Here is a 23,115-nt window from a genome sequence, read left to right on the forward strand (position 1 = left end):
ACTAGGTGTACAGAGCACAAGGAGCCAAGGATAAACAAACCAGGAACGAACGTAACATTGTCCAGAAAAGCAGGACAAGCATCAGTCATAATGAGGGGCGTGTCAGGGGGCGGAGCAAGAACAGGAGGTGATGTGTCAGGTGCTAAGAAGCATGTGCAGCCAGTCAATCTTTAGTGTTGACCAGAGAAATGTTAGGCTTTTTTTTTAGTCTTTCAGGTTTTTAAATTAACTCAAATTTTAAATTCACTCAATGAATTCAATTAAATAAAAGGTGCGTCTAACACACTGGGGTCGAGTCAGAACTGTGAGTGAATCACAAGTGAAGGTGTTTTAATTAAAAGAAGGAAACAGATGGACAAACAAGAGAAGCAAGATACAGCAAGAACAGATAAATGAATCCAAATTGGTCTGGTCTTATGACCGGAGAGTTGTGAGTTTGATTCCCAAGGCCATGACTGAAGTGTCCTTGAACAAGGCACTTAACCCCAACTGCTACACTGGCACTGGGCCTGGGTACCACACCCCTCTAGTGATCACTAGTGTGCACTTTACAACATAAACTGGAAATAACACAAAGATTACAATACAGACAAACAATAATGAGAAAGATCTCAATACTTACTAGCAGTCAGATACCAAAAAAACAAATACATTCAATAACCAGCACCAAACAAGACAAAGAAGAGGGTTTAAATACACTGAACTAACAAGAGAAACAACTAGAAGCAGGTGGGAATGATAATCAGGGGGCGGAGTCACAAATGTCATGGGAGGGGCAGGAGAAACACTTCGGAAACAAAAACAGAATAAAGAATAAAACACTGATGTGAGTGACAGGTGGTTTCATCCCAAATCCAACATGCAGACTGTGCACTAGTGAAGGGGGAATATGGGTGAATATCCAGGATGAATCAACCAAGATCCAAACACACTGAAGTGAGAACTTCACACCCGAGGATGGTAATGAGGAGGATCAGGAACCATGATAGGACAATAACCCTCTGCATGGCGTCTACCACCAGCCAATAGTGGAATTCAGTGTGGTCAAAAATACAATCCAAGCAAAACCAGCCAGAATCAGAATTACTATAAGAAATAATCAGTGATGTTGAAAAGTGACAAAGTTACTTTCATTTTTGAAAGTTCAAATTATAGAAATCACAAGTCACACTGCAAATAAAATATAAAATAAGATATAGAAATGCTTCTTATACTTTATATGTAGACAAAACAATAACTACTGAGTTACTACTTAGCACAAAAAATTAAGATTCAATATGCACACTATATTTTCATACTTGTATTACACTGTGTACTGATTACACATTACAGTTAAAACAAACTAACAGAATGTCCAGACATAATTAACATATTGCGGATACATATGTAACATCTAACAACTAAGCACAATTCAAGCATGTTCAGTGCATGAACACTAGTCCAGTACTAACACTGGTATCAGCCTCCTGTGTTCAGAGAGGAACAACCAAAGTCCTTTTACAGTAGTAAAGTGGTCCAACGTCACCAGACTCCCTCCTGTCTGGCTGAACGGTGATTGTTGGAAAACTGAAATTCAACCTGTCGGCGTTTCTCCAGGATCCAGAGCTGCTGCATGTTCTGCTGTTAGAGACCAGAGCTCTGAGCTCACGGTTACGCTGCTTATGTGTGGGGTTTGGGTTTATGGACCTGGCTGTAGATCTGACACGGGTCATCAGCTCCTTCAGACCTGTGGAATGAATTTATGTACCATTTATCAGAATCAGCCACAGAGTAAACATTTTATAATTCTAGTAGGTGTAATGGCATGATATGCTCACAGGGTGGCAGCAGAGTGTCTCTTGAAGTTCACAGAAGCATATTGAACATCCTCTTCCTCTGGTGGGCCAGGTATATGTCTTGTGGTTGCCGATGGAGACACTTCCTGTGTGTGGTTTCGTGTGAAATATACAGTGCCATACTGAACATCATCCTGGTCAGTTGAGAATTGTGAGTGTGTGGGGTCAGAGGTCATGGCCAGGGCAGAGATGTTTCCATACACAGGAGTAGAGTCATGCTGAGAGAGAAAGAGAAACCTACCACAGTAAAACATACCACTGTAAAGTCTACCACTGTAAAGTCTGCCACTGTAAAGTCTGCCACTGCCTGTACAGCCCAGTAGAACCTCAGACCCAGTAAAGAAACCATTTGGGTCATTATGAAGCCTCACGTCTGTCCTGAGTTTCTCACTATAACTCACGTTCACACTGATCTCTTCATGTTTGCTCCTGGGAGCTGCAGCTCGACTTCTACAAGAACACCACAGAAACATCAGCAGAAACATCTGACCCACGTAGTGGACCAGAGTTTATGAATACGATAAATCTTATGAAGAAACTTTAGAGGGATAAATGTGTCTTGCACTTCTCACCTCATCCACAGGAGGGCAGCAACAAGTACCAGAAACAAACCCACAGTGACTCCAGCAGCTGTATACATCATAGCTGTGTTATCTGCAACAGTGAGAAGACTTTACACACACGTGTAAGACTTTACACACACATGCGATCAGTCACAGAACTCAGTGAACTCAAATGCAACAGAACCAGAGAAGAGAGATCAAGACCACCTCAGTCTACATGCTGAGTGTCTCTAACCAGCGTAGGAACTCCGCCCAGCCCACACCGTACCTGATGTGAAGGGCCATTCTGTTGAATTGGTTGATCCAAAGAGATTCTTCGCCTCACAGTAGAAAGGTCCAACTGTACTTGCATTTAAAGTTAAACTGGTGCCATTTCCAATAGGTATGAAATCACTTCCTGTCTTCCTGTACCAGGTGTAAGTGCTGTTGGGGTTGGAGTCACTGTAGCACAGCAGGGTGATCAAGTCCCCAGACACACGGCCAGTAACAGACGGGACTCTGGGAGGGTCTGAAGAGCAGAGAAACTCAACACGTCACTGAACATATTACACTCCCAACACAAGAGGATCTCACACAGCAAACTGCACCTACATAACACGTCCAGCAGGGCGGCGGTGGAGTTGTGCTGTCCTAGCTGGTTGTGAGCGGTGCAGTAGTAGAGTCCACTGTGCTGGGAGCTGATGTTGGTGATGCTGTAGTTCTGGCCTGTTCCCAGCAGTGTGTCTGCAGCTGCTCTCTGCTTAAACCAGGAGTAGTTGAGAACAGGAGGGTTTGCATCACTGCTGCAGGTCAGAGTCACTGAACCTCCCTCCACTCTCTCTCCAGAGGGAACCACCACTGCGCTGGTGTTTCTAGGAGAATCTAAACACAAACTTTAAAAATAAACATGAATCCAAACCTCTAAACATTTAAACCAAGCTTTAATGTGTAACTCTAGCTACAGCCTTGAACATCAACCTTAACCTGCATTAAAACTGTATAGATGTTGCTTTAAGTGCATTTAGAAAATAAATGAATAAAAACAAATGTATATGCTGGTTTTGCAATAAACGCCAAATGTGTGTAATTCAGCAATATCAGATTTTTAATGATGCTGCTTCACAGGCCAATTGTATGTTCAGTTTTAGACACAAATTTTTGCATTTATTAACTCTTCTGAAAAATGTATATATGTCTCTATCAGTGATCTTTTCACAGATGCAAATTGTTTAATTAACTCCATCATTTTTACAACATCCATTTGGCCAGTTTAGAACTCTGGTTTTTAACGAAGGTATTTTCAGTTTTGTTGACATTATATTGTGTTGGTTGAAAGATTTTTTACAATGGAGATGTGCTAAGTGGAACTGTACTTAGTTTGATAAAATGGCATCATAAATGTATTTTTATATTATATTTAAACATAACGAATTCACTGTTTCATTAGGACAAAACTGCACCTACATAACACATCCAGCAGGGCGGCGGTGGAGTTGTGGTGTCCTAGCTGGTTGTGAGCGGTGCAGTAGTAGAGTCCCTGTGCTGGGAGCTGATGTTGGTGATGCTGTAATTCTGGCCTGTTCCCAGCAGTGTGTCTGCAGCTGCTCTCTGCTTAAACCAGGAGTAGTTGAGAACAGGAGGGTTTGCATCACTGCTGCAGGTCAGAGTCACTGAACCTCCCTCCACTCTCTCTCCAGAGGGAACCACCACTGCACTGGTGTTTCTAGGGGAATCTGAACACAAACACAAAATGTAATTTTTATTAATGAGGTTCTTTAGTTACAGCAAACAAATAGCACTAGTGGTTGGTAATTATGAGTGAGTTGCGTGTGGGTTGCGTGTTGGTTGCGTGTTGGATGCGTGTGGGTTGCGTGTGAGTTGTGTGTGGGTTGCGTGTGGGTTGTGTGTGTTGTAAACTGCACTCACACACTGCAGGAGAGGTGATGTTCTCATGTCCTTCAACACCACAGCTGTATCTGTCTGCACATCTGTCTGCAGGTACAGAGCAGGAGACAGATGTGCAGTCAGACATTCGCTGTCCGTTCCTGAACCAGATGTAGGTGGGGTTGTTGGACAGAACACAGGTGGAGCTACACATCAGGTTCTTTACACCACGTCCGTCTGACACTGTAACCGTTAGACCTGTGAGTGATTTTATTAACAATGTTTAGGTATTATTTCATAAAACATTTAGATGAAGAACTAAAATGTTTTATGTTATAATTACCTGTGACAGACAGAGTGACTCCAGGTTCACCAGTGAATTTACCTGTAGGATCATCAGTGTAGAATCTGAACTTATATGTGCGAGCATCACTCTCTCTCAGGTGAGTGAGTGTCATACTACAGGTGTTCTGGGAGTTCTGTCCATACTGCACTCTCCCATAATACCCCTCTTCCTGTCTCACATCCACAGGGTCAGTTCCAGACCAGTTAATGTGCCAGAATGACTTTGTCACATTCTTTTTTTTAGGAAAAGTGAAGTTACTGTATAAATCCAGTGATGAGCCAATCAGAGCACAAATAGTTGAGACAGAATAAGTCACACTCCAGCAGTTCTGATCTGAATCTTTAGAAACACCTGAAACAGAGAAAGTAAATGAAAACAAAACCACAAACACCAAGAATAATAAACCACAACTCTGACATCAGCACCACCCAGCAAAGTGTCTCTGAACATGTTTACTATAAATAAGCAGAATCAGTTTAAAGTGGGCGTCTCACAGACAGCAGGAGAACGGAGCTCCTCGTGTCCTCTTACAGCACAGGAGTAGCTGCCTGCATCATCACTACTGTCAGACACACGCAGGTCACGTGTGTTGTGGTTGGATACAGGCCGTCCGTTCTTGTACCAGATGTAGGTGGGGTTGTTGGACAGAACACAGGTGGAGCTACAGGTCAGGTTCTTTACACCACGTCCGTCTGACACTGTAATCGTTAGACCTGTGAGTGATTTTATTAACAATGTTTAGTATTATTTCATAAAACATTTTGATGCTAAACTAAAATGTTTTATGTTATGAACAATTACCTGTGACAGACAGAGTGACTCCAGGTTCATCAGTGTATTTACCCGTAGAATTATCAGTGTAGAATCTGAACTTATATGTGTGAGCGTCACTCTCTCTCAGGTGAGTGAGTGTCATACTACAGGTGTTCTGGGAGTTGTGTCTATACTGCACTCTCCCATAATACCCCTCTTCCTGTCTCACATCCACAGGGTCAGTACCAGACCAGTTAATGTGCCAGAATGACTCTGTCACTGTGAGTCCTGCAGGGTATTTGTAGGAGCAGGAGAGCTGAACAGATGATCCTTTGAGAACACACACACGTTCATGAGTGTAAGTTACACCCCACATGTCTTCACCCAGCACGCCTGGAACACACACAGTCTCAGTCAGCACAAAATTACAATTATGATGGCAACATTGAAACATGACTGAAAAAACCAGAAACCAGAGACTCTTCTCATGTGTGTAACACGTTCTCTGAATCTACAGGTGAAAATGAAGATTCTTGATACAGGGTATGGCTCTCTAAAATATGCATCTCCTGACCAAATAACATTGGTGTTCCCTCTTTTCACCTGACACTCTCATGTAATATGACTGGTCTAGATAACATCAGATTACACAAGAATACATAACTTGATTGGTTACAAAATACATCACCAGAACCAAACACAAAGTTGTGAGTTACGTACATATACATCCTGTACACCAGAATACAGTACAGGGTGATCCACCCTCTCCTTTCATCAGTACTGATTATATTATATTCACATTACATTAGTGCATTTTTGTTTACTGTTTTAATATTGTATTTAATATTTTATATCAGTTCTCAATCATTGAATTGTGCACATCTATCACATTCTGGATCAGAGCCACTAACCAGGAACAAGAACAGACTGTACTGAACACTAAAGACACCAGAGAAGATAATAATTGTTAATTATAATTATAATAGGCCAGGCCAGCTGTTATGGGCAACCTGGCCATCTGCGTTCAGCAGCTCACCACCCGAGCAGAGTCTGGTAGCACCACGAGCCCCTCGCCGTCCAGAAGTCACATCACCTGTTCAGATCATTACTCGGCGGATCTGGACTAGTGTGAGGGGTTCATGGTGCAGTGTGAGATATACTTCGCTTACCAGCCAGCGTTACCACATCTGAGTGCACCATGGACTTTCACACTATGGTGGCAGGTACATAGTAGAATGACGCGGCCCTTATCAACGCATTTATTTATTTATTATGGACTCAGAGCCGAACTGTCAGCTGAACTGTCGTGTAAGCAGGACATGAACGCGGTGCCCTGCCAGGCCCACTTCCTACGCCGTGTACTGAAACCACTCCGCTAGGTGAAGAAAACCCGTCCGCCCTTTCTATCATCTCCCCCGCAGAAGGAGAGGGGGAGTGGCCACGTAAGTGCAGAACCAGACATGCCGTGAGCTCCAGCAGTTCCTGGTGTTCCCCAATTTCTATCGGCATTTCTTCCAGTCACTTAGCACCCTGGTTAGGCCCCTCACAGACCTGCTCCATGGTGGAGCTCAACACCTCAGGTGGGGCGAAGAAGCCGAAAAAGCCTTTTAGGACCTGAATGCAGCATTTTCTTCTGCCCCTATTTTGCAGCAGCCTAACCCTAACTACCCTTTCTTTGTTGAGGTATAATCTTTGTTTTGACGCCTCGGATGTTGGAGTAGGAAGTGTACTGTCCCAGTGGACGAAGAGGAGAGGAGGCCTACGGCCGGTGGCTCACACCAGCGGAGATAAATTATGGTGTAGGTGACGGGGAGCTGCTGTAAGAACTGACCGTAAGAACCTGCGTAACACCAAGAGGCTGAACTATAGGCAGGCTCGGTGATCACTCTTATTTGCATTCACAATAACTTATAGACCTGGGGGGTATTCCAAGAAGCGGGTTTAACAAACTCTAAACTTAACCCTGAACTCTGAGTTAACTTACCCCGATCTGACATACTCAGAGTTTTCGGTTCCAAAACGGCTGATCGGAGTTAAAGTAATCAGGGTCGCTCAACTCTGAGTAGGTTGACCCAGACAGAAGCGCGTTCACACGTAAATATGAAAGGCATTCTTAATGGAACACAGATAAATAGGATTTATCATGGACTTAAACTCGAAAATCAGTCGAACATCGTATTTCACACCACTGTAGCTTGAAGTATTAATGACTGCGTATGCAGAATATTTAGATATTATTAAACGTAAATGTAATACTGCGGTAGCTGCTAGAGAAAGGCAGTCAGCATGTCAAAAAATTGCCCACAGAGTTAATGCGTGAGTGAAAATGATATTTTTATATTTAGCAGAAGGGTGCGGTTATATTATTATTTTCTCCACCTTTATAATACTGTATTGAGTTTTTAAATAAATATTTAATAAATTTACACTTACTAATTCCAGGTCTAATCTGAGTGGTGTGAAACACACATGGTGTCACGTTGAGGACCCCGGCCCCTCCCTTTTGGGCGTGTGTTGTCCACGTGCTTTGTCTGCGTCAGTGGATATACGTGGTTAGGGTTTTGTTGTGTGATTAATAAGTCTCACCTGTGAATCGACTCGTGATCACGTGGGGCTAATGTATCTTGCCTATTTAATGTGCGCTCGCGCAGTGTCCTGTGCTCGTCGTTGTCTAATGTTTACACGTTGTGTCAACGTATCTGTTACTCGTGCGCTATATTGCGCAATCTCCGTGTTTAAATAAAAAGTGACGTCTACAGCAAGGATCCGGTGCCTCGTCCTTCGCTCACCCCGTATCGTCACACATGGCATCAGATAAAAATGAAGTATAAGAATATTGTACAAAGTGGTATGGCTGTACTATATCTTATTCTTAACATACATTATAAAATATATTTATTTACAGGAAAAATGAAATAATGAAACATAACAGTGAATTTGACTGTAATGTATATTAAAAGGTTACAGGGTGGATGGTGTGGTGGGTGGGGGATGGTGCATGATTTAATGTGGAAAGCAGTGATTGCAGATGGAGTCTCTGACAACTCCACCATCTCTGTTGTCACCCAGTAAGGTTCCTCGTCTGTGGGCATGTCAGAGATGGTAGGCTGTCGCTCTTCCTGGATGGTTGCAATGTTGTGTAATACCACATATGCCATTATTATGTGGCACACCCTATCAGGGGTAACTCTGACCTCCTTCAGGCACTGGAACCTGGCCTCGAGGATTCCTAGGGTCATTTAAATTCTTGCCCTGGTTTTGCTGTGGGCCTGATTGTAGCGGGACTGTGGTCCAGGTGCAGGATCTGAATAGGGAGTCATAAGGTAGGCCTATAGGACAGGCAGGGATACCCTCTGTCTCCATGAAGGAGGCAGTCATGTCCTATAATCACACAAGGGTTTGCATTGATTTACCTATTACACTGCATGTGAACAACTAGCAAAACTACCGCAGGCCTACTCTGTTCAGATTTGTTGTACAGTGTGGAATCATACATGGTGTCTGTCACGTTAAGGACCCCGGCCCCTCCCTTTTGGGCGTGTGTAAACGTTGTCCACGTGCTTTGTCTGCGTCTGCGGAACTCTGTGGTGAAGGCTATGTTGTGTGAATAATGTGTCTCACCTGTGAATCGTCTCGTAATCACATGGGGCTAATATGGTCTGTCTATTTAATGTGCACTCGCGCAGTGTCCTGTGCTCGTCGTTGTCTAATGTCTACATGTTACGTGTGAAATACATGTTGCTCGTGCGCTATTGCGCAATCTTGTTTAATAAAAGTGACGTAAAGAGGAGGATTCCTGTCTCGTCCTTCATCCCTCGCTGAACATCACAGAACGATGAGCCGTCAAGAGACAAAGAAAGATGCCAGGCTACAAGAGCAAGCCCAAGAAGGGAAAAAAGTCATGCAAGCGGCACCACCGCTCTTCTTCCTCCCCCCCGCGCTGCGAAGCCCCGCCGACTTTGGCGCAGCTCGAGCTGGACCCGATTTGTGCGTCCCTGCTGCGACAGGCGCGGGTGCACCACGGCCCCGAGGCGGCAGAGAAGCTCCGCCAGGAGGCGGTGCGGCTTTGGGGAACATACCACCCCACTTCATCCAGGGAGCCCTCACCCCTGCAGGTGAGCTCCTTTGCGCTCTGTGGGGTGGAGAAGACCCCCGAGAGCGAGTTTGGGGAGGGGGACTCTCCAGGCGAGGAGGAGGAGCTGGAAGACGAGGAAGACAGCTACCCTCCGTCTTTATGCGACGCCTCCACCGTCAACTACAGTAGGGAGGAGGAGTCAGAGGAAGACGCCTATCCTCTGTCGCTAGATGACGTCTCTACCGTCGACTACGGTGAAGAGGATGAGGAGGAGTCGGAGGAAGAGGACTACCTCCCTCCGCCCGTAGGTCCCTCTCCCACTGTCGAGGAGGGCGAGGACGACGGGGAGGAGCAAGAGGGCGACGAGGAGGAGTACCCCCCGTCGGAGTGCTCCGCATGCCCCGAGGAAGACGGTGGGGAGGAGGAGGAGAACGGGGATTACCCTCCGTCCAAGGGCTCCTACACGGAGGAGGAGAGCCCTCCCCCCTCGGAACTGTCCGCCGGGACGGTGAAGAGGAGGAGGAGTCCAGAGGCGGGCTCATCCCACGAGCGCTCCCCAGCCAGCGACATGGACTGCTCCCGGGGTGGCAGCTCGGGACAGCCCATGAGCTGGAGCCGTGGCAGTGACGAGGAGATGGAAGCAGAGGAAGCCACTCCCACTGCCAGGCCCGGAGGGAGATCCACGGGCGAGGAGGGTTTCCCGTACGGCCCACCGAGGGATGGGACCAACCGCGCTGCACCTGGCGCGTCGGCCAACCGCGCTGCACCTGGCGCGTCCGCCAGCCGCGCTGCGCCCGGTGGAGGGTTTGCAGCAAGGGCAGGAGGAGGACCGCCCACCGCAGCGCCTGCAGCACCAGTGGCTCCCGATCTCACTCCCCTCATCGCTCTCCTTCTGGCGCGAAGCCAGGCGCCTGTTTCATGTGTGTGTGTGCCTGTGTTCGTAAGTCTACCCGTATGTGTACCTAACCCCCTCTTCCCGTTTGTGTCTATGTGTGTAAGCGTGCCTGTTTGTGTTTTTGTGACCGTGCCGTTGTCTAACGTCTTTTCCCCTGTGTTCCCAGGGAGGGTGTTCTAGGCGGTCCGTGGCGGACGCTTCCCCGAGGGCGGTCACCTCCCAGACGCAGGACTGAGCGCGTCGGATCCGCCCATCGTCGTGGGTTCGGGGCACTCGGTCCTGTTGGCACCCCGGGACGGGTAGTGCCCTTGGAGGGGGCGTCTGTCACGTTGAGGACCCCGGCCCCTCCCTTTTGGGCGTGTGTAAACGTTGTCCACGTGCTTTGTCTGCGTCTGCGGAACTCTGTGGTGAAGGCTATGTTGTGTGAATAATGTGTCTCACCTGTGAATCGTCTCGTAATCACATGGGGTTAATATGGTCTGTCTATTTAATGTGCGCTCGCGCAGTGTCCTGTGCTCGTCGTTGTCTAATGTCTACACATTACGTGTGAAATATATGTTGCTCGTGCGCTATTGCGCAATCTTGTTTAATAAAAGTGACGTAAAGAGGAGGATTCCTGTCTCGTCCTTCATCCCTCGCCGAACGTCACACATGGCCATCTGGCTTCAACATTTGTGATGAGGTGGGAAGCATCACATATGATCTTGATGGGAAGAACGGTCAGTTACAATAGCTACGTTATTTTTGTTACCATTAAAGATAAGTACATTATTCATTAAGAATTATAAAGGTTAATACCTGTACATTAATGCTATGGATGAATTTTTTATGTTCTAATGGTGCTGGAATAGGTAGCATATGTAGGTTCCATCAATACAGCCAATCACAGGAAATCCTTAAAATGTAAATGGAATGAAGTTCGTTATATATTGCTTCTCCTTTGCTTAATTTCTTTATTGTCCGTGTGAATTAAAGACAAACCAATGATGCTGTGGAATTCCTCTTTGATGTTCATAACTGGCTTATGCCCAGGAAACACCACAAAACTGGGCACTAGTCATTTTAATGCCGGACATAGTTTTCGGACAGACCGACATACAGTAGTTTTGCTGACAGATTCCGCATCTCCTAAAGAAAACTTCCACTAGCAAAAAACGAAGACCGATATATAACAATCTGGAGAGAATTTAGGGCTGATCCGCGATGTGTAATATTTGAAATGTTATTATAATAATAAAGTTATTGATGTAAGTAATGGATTGTGCTGAAAACGATAACATTCATTAAAAAAATAATCCGAAAATTATAGTAGGCCTATGTCTATTCGGGGTTTTATAAGGCGTTCCCGACGAAGAACTCAGTGAATAAACTGAGCTTCAATATCCACATGATCTTCGAGGAAATGACACGTCATGATGACGTGTTTGTAACTCTGGGTCAGGTCCAAGTTAACCTGCCAGCGAGCAGGTTAGCTTCAGAGCATAAGTTGCTATAGTAACTGACTCAGGTTCTCTCTAAGCTCGGTTTCTGGAACGGAAAACCTCGAGTTTCCGTGAACTCTGAGCTAACTTACCCGGTTTTCTCGCTTAACCCGCTTCTTGGAACACTTCCCCAGGTGAGAAGAATACGAGGGGCGGACTCACTCTCTCGACAATACGACCGTCTCGCTACTTCCACCTACAAAGGAACAGTGCTCCCTTCTCAACGCTTCCTCGGATCGGTGGACTGGAGTCTGGACTGTGCAATGTGGCACGTAAACCCACATCCTCAATGTCCAGAGCAGCACAGGCACACACAGGGCACCCTGGGAAAGTATGGACTGTCCAGCTTCTAACGGTTTTTCAGCCGTCGCTGTATCCATAGAAACCACCCCCCCCCGCCGGCCTCCCAGATACTGGACCCCACTGATCTCCTCCTTCCAGTGTGAGCACCCTCACCCTCATACAGGAGTGAACCTACAGGAGTGAACCTACAGGAGTGAGCCTGCTCATGACATCTTTCGCTGCAACTCTTCCTGAACACACATTTGCTGCATCAGTCACCCCGTCACAATAATAATGATGACTTTATTTGTGCATAATATTTATGTATGCATGAAATTCAAAGTGCTTTACAAACTACATACAATTGATAAATTTAAATAAATTAAAAATATTAAAATAAATACAAATATAACGAAATAAACATAAGGACACAGGACAGGACACAGAGAACTTAAATATCCAATTTTGTCACGTTGTGGGGGGGGCCCCCTACCGGTCGCCCCCGGTTACAGCGGCAGCGGTCCTGTTTTTGGTCACGTGATGTTCGTCCCTCAGGTGGGCGGGACCCGTGATCCGTCTCACCTGAGGGTCGTTTGTTCGTCTATATACGTCGTCTTTGTACCAGTTGACTGCTGGTTATTATTTCCTACATTTGGAACAATGCACGGGTTTTTGGTTTGCACACTTTCTATTAAACCATCCTCTTTCCCTGAGACTCGGCATGATCGCTTCCTTTTTAGTTGCTCACCCTGCCCGTCACAGAATAACCAGCCACCTTTCGGAAGCCGCCAGTCTCCTTTGCTTTCTCCTTCGTTCGTGGTCATGTCTCGTGGTAAGTGTTTGTCTACGTGCTGTGTGTTTGTCGTGTATTGTCTGAGAGAGTGTTGAGTCTGTCCCCACTCGTCCCGCCGTGTTTAAATGTTGTTTGTGTTTAAACCTGTAAATCACACGGCGGTGACTAGAGCTGGGGACCGGTAGACTCCGCTCTCGCCCAGCGAAACTACCGGTGCCTCACAATGCGCACGTCCGTTGTCCGTTATCGTCTGTGTGTGTGTATGTACGTTGTAGTGTTTTGTTTTAATAACGACGCAGACGTGAGCGAGTGTGTGAGTGTCCCGTGGTGTGTGTATGTAGTCGGGTCCACCGGTGCGTGCCGCACGCTAGACCGCGTTAGACGCGAGGGTCTCTCGGTGCCTTTTGACTGCGAGCTCGAGAGAAGCGTCGCTGTGGGCGTGACGCGCAGCCGCTCGCGTATAGCTCTCCCTCTCTCCAAGGATCTGCGGATCCCGTGGGGAAAACGGTGAGAGAGAGAGAGCTGGAGTAGGCGCGTCACGCTCCGCAGAGCGCGCGCATCGGTAGGTCCTGTCCGTTTGTTTGTGTTCTGTCTTTGCATGTTCGTTTTGTCCTAGAGTGTAGCGTGCTTTGTTTTATGTAATTCCTCTCTTGCACCCCTCTTCACGGTGTGTGGGGAGGGGCCCATTAGAGGTCCCGTGCCACTGGATGTGGCACGGAGGGCATCCTGGGTGCGTCAGTGTTATATGTTGTGTTTGTGTTTTTTGTTTTGTTATTCCCCAGAGGGGCCCCCCCTAAATATGTTTTTGGGGGGGAGCTATGGGGTTCCTGAGCCACGACATGTGGCTCAGAAGGCACTGCTCCATCAGAAGACCTGACCGGTTGGGAGGGACCCCTGAGCAAGGAGGAGCCCCTGTACCCCTTTGTAGGCGGAGGACGCCTGGGGTGTAAGGACAGGGTGTCTCCTCATGCCAAGAAGGGGTCCCTTCCCCCCTGTGTAAAAGGGGGGTCAGTGGTCGGAGCAGTGCGCGTTTTGTGTTATGTGTTGTCTGTGTGCGTGTGTGTGTGATGTGTTGCAGGTCGCTCCTGGTGGTGGACTGCGGTACTCCCGGACCTAGTGGGGTCTCCAGGAGGAGACCCTCTCCTTCGAGCTCGGGGTGACCAGCGTGTCCCTGTTGCGGATTGCCAGGGCCCTGGTCTCTGGCGCTCCTGGGTTGGGTGGAGGAGTCCACCTTGAGATGAGGGGCCCCGGGAGGGGTTCACTCTCCAGGAGTCTGGGGTGACCCCTAGCAAAAGGGCAGGGGTCAGCTCCGAGCGAGGAGGTAGGTTCGGGAGGTGGTCGGTAGAAGCCGTGGCCGCACCCCAGTGTGGCGGCCTGCACACATCCACACCTATGACGTTTGTTGGGCCATGTGCTCCCGGTCCACACACAGCAGTGGGGCTTAAGCGGCCTAAGGCCGGTTAGGGCGCGAGGACCCTGTGACCGACCGGGGCGTGGTTATCGTCTTGTTGACGGCCCGGTCGGTCCAGGGTCCCGCCCAGGAGGCGAGCTAACCTGTATGTGTTTTATGTTTTCAGCTCCAGGACTGCAGGGAACGGGTCCCTGCCTGGTCTGCGTCCTGTGACGAGAAGCTTTTATGTGTTTTGTGTTTCAGCTCAGGACGGCAGGGAACGGGTCCCTGTCTTGTCCCCGCCCTCCTGCCCCTTTGTTGTGTTTTGTGTGCTGCCGCTGTAAGCCGCACATCCGGAGGGGAGTCTATATACGTCTTGTCTTTGTACCAATTGACTGTTGGTTATTATTTCCTACATTTGGAACAATGCACGGGTTTTTGGTTTGCACACTTTCTATTAAACCATCCTCTTTCCCTGAGACTTGGAGTAATCGCTTCCTTTTTGAGTTGCTCACCCTGCCCGTCACAAATTTAGAATGCAGCTATTGACATTCAGAGCAAGAAATTCATCAGTGAACAGTCAGAACAGCACAGAAGATCATCAGTGCTCCTCTGTCCTCCCTCCAGGAAGCAGGCATGTAAAATAATTACAGACCCCTCACCTCCTGGACACGACTGGGTTTAACTCCTCTCCTCCTGTATCACTGAACACTGTAGACCAAAACCACCAGATACAGGAGCAGTTTCTCCCCTCAGACCCTCATCAAACATCTGCAGTCACTCACTGTATAATGCACACTCACTTCACTCCTGTACTAGAGTTCCTCACAGAACAAAATTCCATGTGTGTGTGTGTCAGCATACTTGAATACCGATGAACCCTAATATGATTCTGATGTCAATATCTTCTATCTTCTTGTTTCTCTTGGTCAAGTGGCTCCTGTCAGGGGTCATTAATAACAGTATCTACTGTGTATGTAGAAAATGTAATGTAAAAACATACCTGTCAGTAACAGCAGGACTGCAATATTTCCTGATGTTCTGGGAGACATTGTGACCCCCCCCCCCCCCCCCCACACACACACACACACACACACAAACAAACACACACAGCTGATACCTGAACAACCTCAACACTCACTCACTTAGTTTCATGTAAAATATCAAAGAATGAGTCACAGCTATAAAAGACTAACACACACATACATCCTATAACAGACTAACACACACGTACAGCCTATAACAGACTAACACACACGTACAGCCTATAACAGACTAACACACATGTTGTACATCCTATAACAGACTAACACACACGTACATCCTATAACAGATTAACACACATGTTGTACATCCTATAAGAGTCAAACAGGATCTGTTCAGCTAACTGCTACTAATAGAGGAACCCAGTGGAGTTTATCACACCATCAGTGAGTCGTGTGGTTTCAGATATTTTCAGCATGTCCATCACACATCAGTCAAACACACAGACGTTTAACTCACCAATTAGCCTGACGCTGCAGAACTCTTTGTTAATGTTTAATTTACACAACAGACCAATATTTAACATGCAGATGTCACATACTGACACGACTAAATTACATTTATGATTTTTTATGATTGTCCTGCTGGACAAGTTTTATTTCTCTCACTAATTTTCTGGAGTTCATTGTTGTCTCAATGACTGCTAGTTTCAAATATCCTGTGATTGCAAAACAAGCCCAACTCATCACGCCATCATCCCCACACCTCCACTCACACACCATTATCCCCACAACAGCACTCACACACCTCCATTCACACTCCTCTGCTCACACCACCACCCACACACCTCCACTCACACACCTCCATTCACACTCCTCTGCTCACACCTCCACTCACACACCTCCACCCACACACCACCACCCACACACCTCCACTCACACACCTCCATTCACACTCCTCTGCTCACACCACCACCCACACCTCCACTCACACTCCTCCACTCCACACACCATCATCCCCACAACAGCACTCACACACCTCCATTCACACCACCACCACCACCCACACTCCTCCACTCACACACCACCACCCACTCACACACCTTCACTCCCACACCTCCACTCACACACCATCATCCCCACAACAGCACTCACACACCTCCACTCACACCAGCACTCACCTCCACCCCACACCTCTACTCACACACCTCCACCGACACACCTCCAATCTAGTCCAAATGATTTAATCCAACTGAGGAAAGCCCAGTAAACAATACTCCCACTGAAGACATCCCAGTAAACAATACTCCCACTGAAGACATCCCAGTACATGTGAGTACAGTGTGAGTGAGAACAGGAGGATCTCTGTATGTAGGTTCTAGGTAGGAGCAGGTGTGAACTCTTCGTACTCAGGTGATGGTGTTCTTGGTACACATGGTCAGTGATTCAGAGAAGTCAGAATAACAAACAGACAACAAAGTGTTCAGTACACAGTGAACAGTAGAAACACATCTCGGTGACAATAAGGTTTAAACAGATAGAGGGAATGAGCAACAGATGTCACCAATAATCCAGAGATGAGAAACGTGTCAGTGTGCAGTAACTGGGTGACAGTTCCTTTGGTCTGTGTTTGGGGTTCTGGGGGTTTTATTTATTTACTGTGAATTTAAATCATAAGAGAGTCACATTTGCATGTTAAATATTGGCCTGATATCCAAATTAATCACTAATGAGGAGTTTTGCAACTTCAAGTTAAATGGCATGACTGTAACAAGACAAGATGTGTGATAGGCATGTTGAAAACATTTGAAACCACACGACTCACTGGTGTGAGATTCTCATTGGTGTGAGATAAACTAGTCTGAGTTCCTCTTTTAGGAGCAGTTAGCAGTTAGATGAACAGACACGCACAGTCTATAACAGACTAACACAAACGTACGGCCTATAACAGACTAACACACACGTACAGCCTATAACAGACTGACACAAACGTACGGCCTATAACAGACTAACACGCTGGTGTGAGATTCTCATCGCTGTGACATCTGCATGTTAAATATTGTCCTGTTGTGTAAATGAAACATTAATGGACAGTTCTGCAGGCTAATTGGTGAGTTAAACGTCTGTGTGTTTGACTGATATGTGATGGACATGCTGAAAATATCTGAAACCACACGACTCACTGATGGTGTGAGATACTCCACTGGGTTCCTCTATTAGTAGCAGTTAGCTGAACAGATCCTGTTTGACTCTTATAGGATGTACAACATGTGTGTTAGTCTGTTATAGGATGTACAACATGTGTGTTAATCTGTTATAGACTGTATGTGTGTGATAGTTATAGGCTGTGGTATTAGGTCAGGATATTAGGTCAAGAGATTAATATTTTAGAGAGGCACACCCTGAAAATTGTATAAAGAATCTTCATTTTCAACTGTAGATTCACAGAGAATGTGTTACACACATGAGAAGAGTTGTTTCTTCACCAATTAGACAACAATTTTATTTCAGTCATAAATATTTCAGTGTTGCGATCATAATTGTAATTTTGTGCCTGACATTTTTGTGTGTGTTCCAGGTGTGCTGGGTGAAGACATGTGGGGTGTAACTTACACTCATGAAGGTGTGTGTGCTCTCAAAGGATCATCTGTTCAGCTCTCCTGCTTCTACAAATACCCTGCAGGACTCACAGTGACAGAGTCATTCTGGTTCATTAACTGGTCTGGTACTGACCCTGTGGATGAGAGACAGGAAGAGGGGTATTATGGGAGAGTGCAGTATAGACAGAACTCCCAGAACACCTGTAGTATGACACTCACTCACCTGAGAGAGAGTGACGCTCACACATATAAGTTCAGATTCTACACTGATGATCCTTCAGGTAAATACACTGGTGAACCTGGAGTCATTCTGTCTGTCACAGGTAATTGTTCATAACATAAAACATTTTAGTTCATCATCAAAATGTTTTATGAAATTATACTAAACATTGTTAATAAAATCACTCACAGGTCTAACTGTTACAGTGTCAGACGGACGTGGTGTAAAGAACCTGATGTGTAGCTCCACCTGCGCTCTGTCCAACAACTCCACCTACATCTGGTTCAGGAACGAACAGCGAATGTCTGACTGCACATCCGTCTCCTGCTCTGTACCTGCAGACAGATGTGCTGACAGATACAGCTGTGGTGTTGAAGGACATGAGAACATCACCTCTCCTGCAGTGTGTGAGTGCAATTTACAACACACACAACTCACACGCAACCCACACACAACCTCACTCCAAGCAGTGGGTATATAAAATACAAATTAGTTCAAAACTTCGAAAAAACTAGTGAACCACAAAACACCAGGAACATAAGTACTCAAAATCTGACAACCAGGAAGACAGAACACAGGGTTTAAATACTAAAAAGGATAAACTAGATGCAAGTGTGAATGAGGCAGAAACTGAAACAAGGGGTCAGGGAATACTGATTTGTTGATCTTTTAATGGTCACACTTGATTATTAAATTTTTCCAAATTTACATTCTGGGGTATTGTTAGGTATTTAATTTAAAACTACTAGATGTGGAGGTAAATGGTTTCAGTTGTGTTGCTTAGTGTAACGACCGGAGCGTGGCGAAGGACGAGACAGAAATCCTTGGTTCTTGCTGAACGGACGTTACGTTTATTACGTAAAACACAAGCGCAGACAGCGCACGTAGAACACAAACATGTATACGTATAAGAGACTCAAACAACGACGAGCACAAGACACTGCGCGAATGCACATTAAATAGGCAAACTACATAAACCCCATGTGATGTCGAGACGAGCCACAGGTGAGACGGATTATCACAAGACATAACCGCACCCACGGAGATCCACAGACGCAGACGAGTAGACGAGTAGACGCAGACAACGTAAACACACCCAAAAGGGAGGGGCCGGGGACCACAACGTGACACTTAGCCGATTCAATGAAATTAAAAAGGTGCGTCTAACACACTGGGGTCGAGTCAGAAGTGTGAGTGAATCACAAGTGAAGGTGTTTTAATTAAAAGAAGTAAACAGATGGACAAACACGGGAACCACAGCAAGAACAGATAAATTAATCAAAATGGGGCAGTCTGGTGGTTAGGGAACTGGTCTTATGACCAGAGGGTTGTGGGTTCGATTCCCAAGGACATGACTTGACTTGAGCAAGGCACTTAACCCCAACTGCTACACTGGCACTGTGCCAGGGTCCACACCCCCCTAGTGATCACTAGTGTGCACTTTACAACATAAACTGGAAATAACACACAGATTACAATACAGACAAACAATAATGAGAAATATCTCAATACTTACTAGCAGTCAGATACCAAAAAAACAAATACATTCAATAACCAGCACCAAACAAGACAAAGAAGAGGGTTTAAATACACTGGACTAACAAGAGAAACAACTAGAAGCAGATGGGAATAATAATCAGGGGGCGGAGTTACAAATGTCATGGGCGTGGCAGGAGAAACACATGGGAAACAAAACAGAATAAAGAATAAAACACTGATGTGAGTGACAGGTGGTTTCATCCCAAATCCAGCATGCAGACTGTGCACTAGTGAAGGGGGAATATGGGTGACTATCCAGGATGAATCAACCAAGATCCAAACACACTGAAGTGAGAACCTCACACCTGAGGATGGTAATGAGGAGGATCAGGAACCATGATGGGACAATAACCCTCTGCATGGCGTCTACCACCAGCCAATAGTGGAATTCAGTGTGGTCAAAAATACAGTCCAGGACAAACCACAAAAATACAATCAAAGCAAAACCAGCCAGAGTCAAAATTACTGTAAGAAATAATCTGTCATGTTGAAAAGTGACAGTTACTTTCATTTTGAAAGTTCAAATTATAGAAATAACAAATTATAGAAATCACAAGTCACACTGCAAGTAAAATATAAAATAAGATATAGAAATGCTTCTTATACTTTATATGTAGACAAAACACTAACTACTGAATTACTACTTAGCACAAAAAATTAAGATTCAATATGCACACTATATTTTCATACTTGTATTATCTTAGCAATCAGTAATATGACAATGTTCTTTACAATAGCCCAAACCAACCAAGATCAAAGTTTACTACAACACCAGACGAAAGTCATTACACTGTGTACTGATTACACATTACAGTTAAAACAAACTAACAGAATGTCCAGACATAACTAACATTGCGGATACATATGTAACATCTAACAACTAAGCACAATTCAAGCATGTTCAGTGCATGAACACTAATCCAGTACTAACACTGGTATCAGCCTCCTGTGTTCAGAGAGAAACAACCAAAGCCCTTTTACGGTAGTAAAGTGGTCCAACGTCACCAGACTCCCTCCTGTCTGGCTGAACGGTGATTGTTGGAAAACTGAAATTCAACTTCTCAGCGTTTCTCCAGGATCCAGAGCTGCTGCATGTTCTGCTGTTAGAGACCAGAGCTCTGAGCTCACGGTGAGGGTGTTGCGCTGCTTATGTGTGGGGTTTGGGTTTATGGACCTGACTGTAGATCTGACACGGGTCATCAGCTCCTTCAGACCTGTGGAATTAATTTATGAACCATTTATCAGAATCAGCCACAGAGTAAACATTTTATAATTCTAGTAGGTGTAATGGCATGATATGCTCACAGGGTGGCAGCAGAGTGTCTCTTGAAGTTCACAGAAGCATATTGAACATCCTCTGGTGGGCCAGGTATATGTCTTGTGGTTGCCGATGGAGACACTTCCTGTGTGTGGTTTCGTGTGAAATATACAGTGCCATACTGAACATCATCCTGGTCAGTTAAGAATTGTGAGAGTGTGGGGTCAGAGGTCATGGCCAGTGCAGAGATGTTTCCATACACAGGAGTAGAGTCATGATGAGAGAGAAAGAGAAACCTACCACTGTAAAACCTGCCACTGTAAAACCTACCACTGTAAAGTCTGCCACTGTAAAGTCTGTCACTGCCTGTACAGCCCAGTAGAACCTCAGACCCAGTAAAGAAACCATTTGGGTCACTATGAAGCCTCACGTCTGTCCTGAGTTTCTCACTAAAACTCACGTTCACACTGTTCTCCTCATGTTTGCTCCTGGGAGCTGCAGCTCGACTTCTGTAAGAACACCACAGAAACATCAGCAGAAACATCTTACCTACGTAATGGACCAGAGTTTATGAATATGATAAATCTTATGAAGAAACCCCAGAGGAATAAATGTGTCTTGCATTTCTCACCTCATCCACAGGAGGGCAGCAACAAGTACCAGAAACAAACCCACAGTGACTCCAGCAGCTGTATACATCACAGTTGTGTTATCTGCAACAGTGAGAAGACTTTACACACACGTGTAAGACTTTACACACATGTGCAAACAGTCACAGAACTCAGTGAACTCAAATGCAACAGAACCAGAGAAGAGAGATCAAGACCACCTCAGTCTACATGCTGAGTGTCTCTAACCAGTGTAGGAACTCCGCCCAGCCCACACCGTACCTGATGTGAAGGACCATTCTGTTGAATTGGATGATCCAAAGCGATTCTTCACCTCACAGTAGAAAGGTCCAACTGTACTTGCATTTAAAGTTAAACTGGTGCCATTTCCAATAGGTATGACATCACTTCCTGTCTTCCTGTACCAGGTGTAAGTGCTGTTGGGGTTGGAGTCACTGTAGCACAGCAGGGTGATCAAGTCCCCAGACACACGGTCAGTAACAGACGGGACTCTGGGAGGGTCTGAAGAGCAGAGAAACTCAACACGTCACTGAACATATTACACTCCCAACACAAGAGGATCTCACACAGCAAACTGCACCTACATAACACGTCCAGCAGGGCGGCGGTGGAGCTGTGCTGTCCTAGCTGGTTGAGAGCGGTGCAGTAGTAGAGTCCACTGTGCTGGGAGCTGATGTTGGTGATGCTGTAGTTCTGGCCTGTTCCCAGCAGTGTGTCTGCAGCTGCTCTCTGCTTAAACCAGGAGTATTTGAGAACAGGAGGGTTTGCATCACTGCTGCAGGTCAGAGTCACTGAACCTCCCTCCACTCTCTCTCCAGAGGGAACCACCACTGCACTGGTGTTTCTAGGGGGATCTGAACACAAACACGGTGTTAACTTTAAAAATAAACATGAATCCCAACCTGTAAACATTTAATCCAAACTTTAATGTGTAACTCTAGCCACAGCCTTGAACATCAATCTTAACCTGCATTAAAACTGTATAGATGGTGTTTTAAATGCATTTAGAAAACAAATTAATAAAAACTAAATGTTTATGCTGGTTTTGCAGTAAATGCCAAATCTGTATGTTTAGCTCACAGGCCAATTGCGTGTTCCATTATACACCCTAATTTTTGCATTTAGTAACTCTTCTGAAAAATGAATATACGTCTCTATCAGTGATCTTTTCACAGATGCAAATTGTCTCTGTTTAATTAACTCTATAATTTTTACAACATCAATTTGGCCAGTTTAGATCCCTAGTTGTTAAGGAAGGTATTTTAAATTTTGTTGACAATATAATGTAGTGTTCATAGTGTTCAAGATTTTTTTGGGGGGGATGTGCTGATTAGTGGAACTGAACTCTGTTTGATTCAGTTGTAGTTGATAAATGTTACTGAACTCAGTTTGATAAAATGCCATCATAACTGTATTTATATTGTGAAGACCGAACTCTGCAATCGCAGTGATGGGAACCAGGCTGCAGGTGCAGTGGCCCCATAGATGCAGCCCACTCAAGTGGTAAGAGAGGCCACAAACGGAGAAGACCAGAGCCACCATATCAAGGACACCTGTGCGGAACCCCAGCCCACGTAGCCGTGTCATCCAGTGCCAACTGGGAGGGCGTG

General features: G+C 45.7%; 3 long non-coding RNA genes and 1 pseudogene across 4 annotated transcripts; all 4 read right to left on the bottom strand.

The window, feature by feature from the left end:
- On the bottom strand, positions 1-2,394 carry LOC143487647 (uncharacterized). Its single transcript, XR_013124324.1, has 3 exons — positions 2,237-2,394; positions 1,818-2,053; positions 1-1,726 (listed from the first exon to the last, which is right to left on the bottom strand). It is a non-coding gene; the product is annotated as an uncharacterized LOC143487647 (long non-coding RNA).
- A 464-nt stretch (positions 2,395-2,858) lies between these two features.
- On the bottom strand, positions 2,859-15,328 carry LOC143487665 (B-cell receptor CD22-like; annotated as a pseudogene). The gene is made up of 7 exons (XR_013124329.1): positions 15,280-15,328; positions 5,409-5,753; positions 5,102-5,320; positions 4,605-4,958; positions 4,304-4,519; positions 3,842-4,110; positions 2,859-3,259 (listed from the first exon to the last, which is right to left on the bottom strand). The product of XR_013124329.1 is annotated as a B-cell receptor CD22-like (transcript).
- Positions 15,329-19,513: 4,185 nt separating this feature from the next.
- Positions 19,514-20,974, bottom strand: LOC143487649 (uncharacterized). Its single transcript, XR_013124326.1, has 3 exons — positions 20,924-20,974; positions 19,954-20,832; positions 19,514-19,916 (listed from the first exon to the last, which is right to left on the bottom strand). It is a non-coding gene; the product is annotated as an uncharacterized LOC143487649 (long non-coding RNA).
- Positions 20,975-21,007: 33 nt separating this feature from the next.
- On the bottom strand, positions 21,008-21,998 carry LOC143487651 (uncharacterized). The gene is made up of 3 exons (XR_013124328.1): positions 21,767-21,998; positions 21,508-21,589; positions 21,008-21,385 (listed from the first exon to the last, which is right to left on the bottom strand). It is a non-coding gene; the product is annotated as an uncharacterized LOC143487651 (long non-coding RNA).
- Between the last annotated feature and the right edge of the window lie 1,117 nt (positions 21,999-23,115).

The sequence above is a fragment of the Brachyhypopomus gauderio genome, unplaced genomic scaffold (assembly GCF_052324685.1).
Source record: "Brachyhypopomus gauderio isolate BG-103 unplaced genomic scaffold, BGAUD_0.2 sc49, whole genome shotgun sequence".
Lineage (NCBI taxonomy): Eukaryota > Metazoa > Chordata > Actinopteri > Gymnotiformes > Hypopomidae > Brachyhypopomus > Brachyhypopomus gauderio.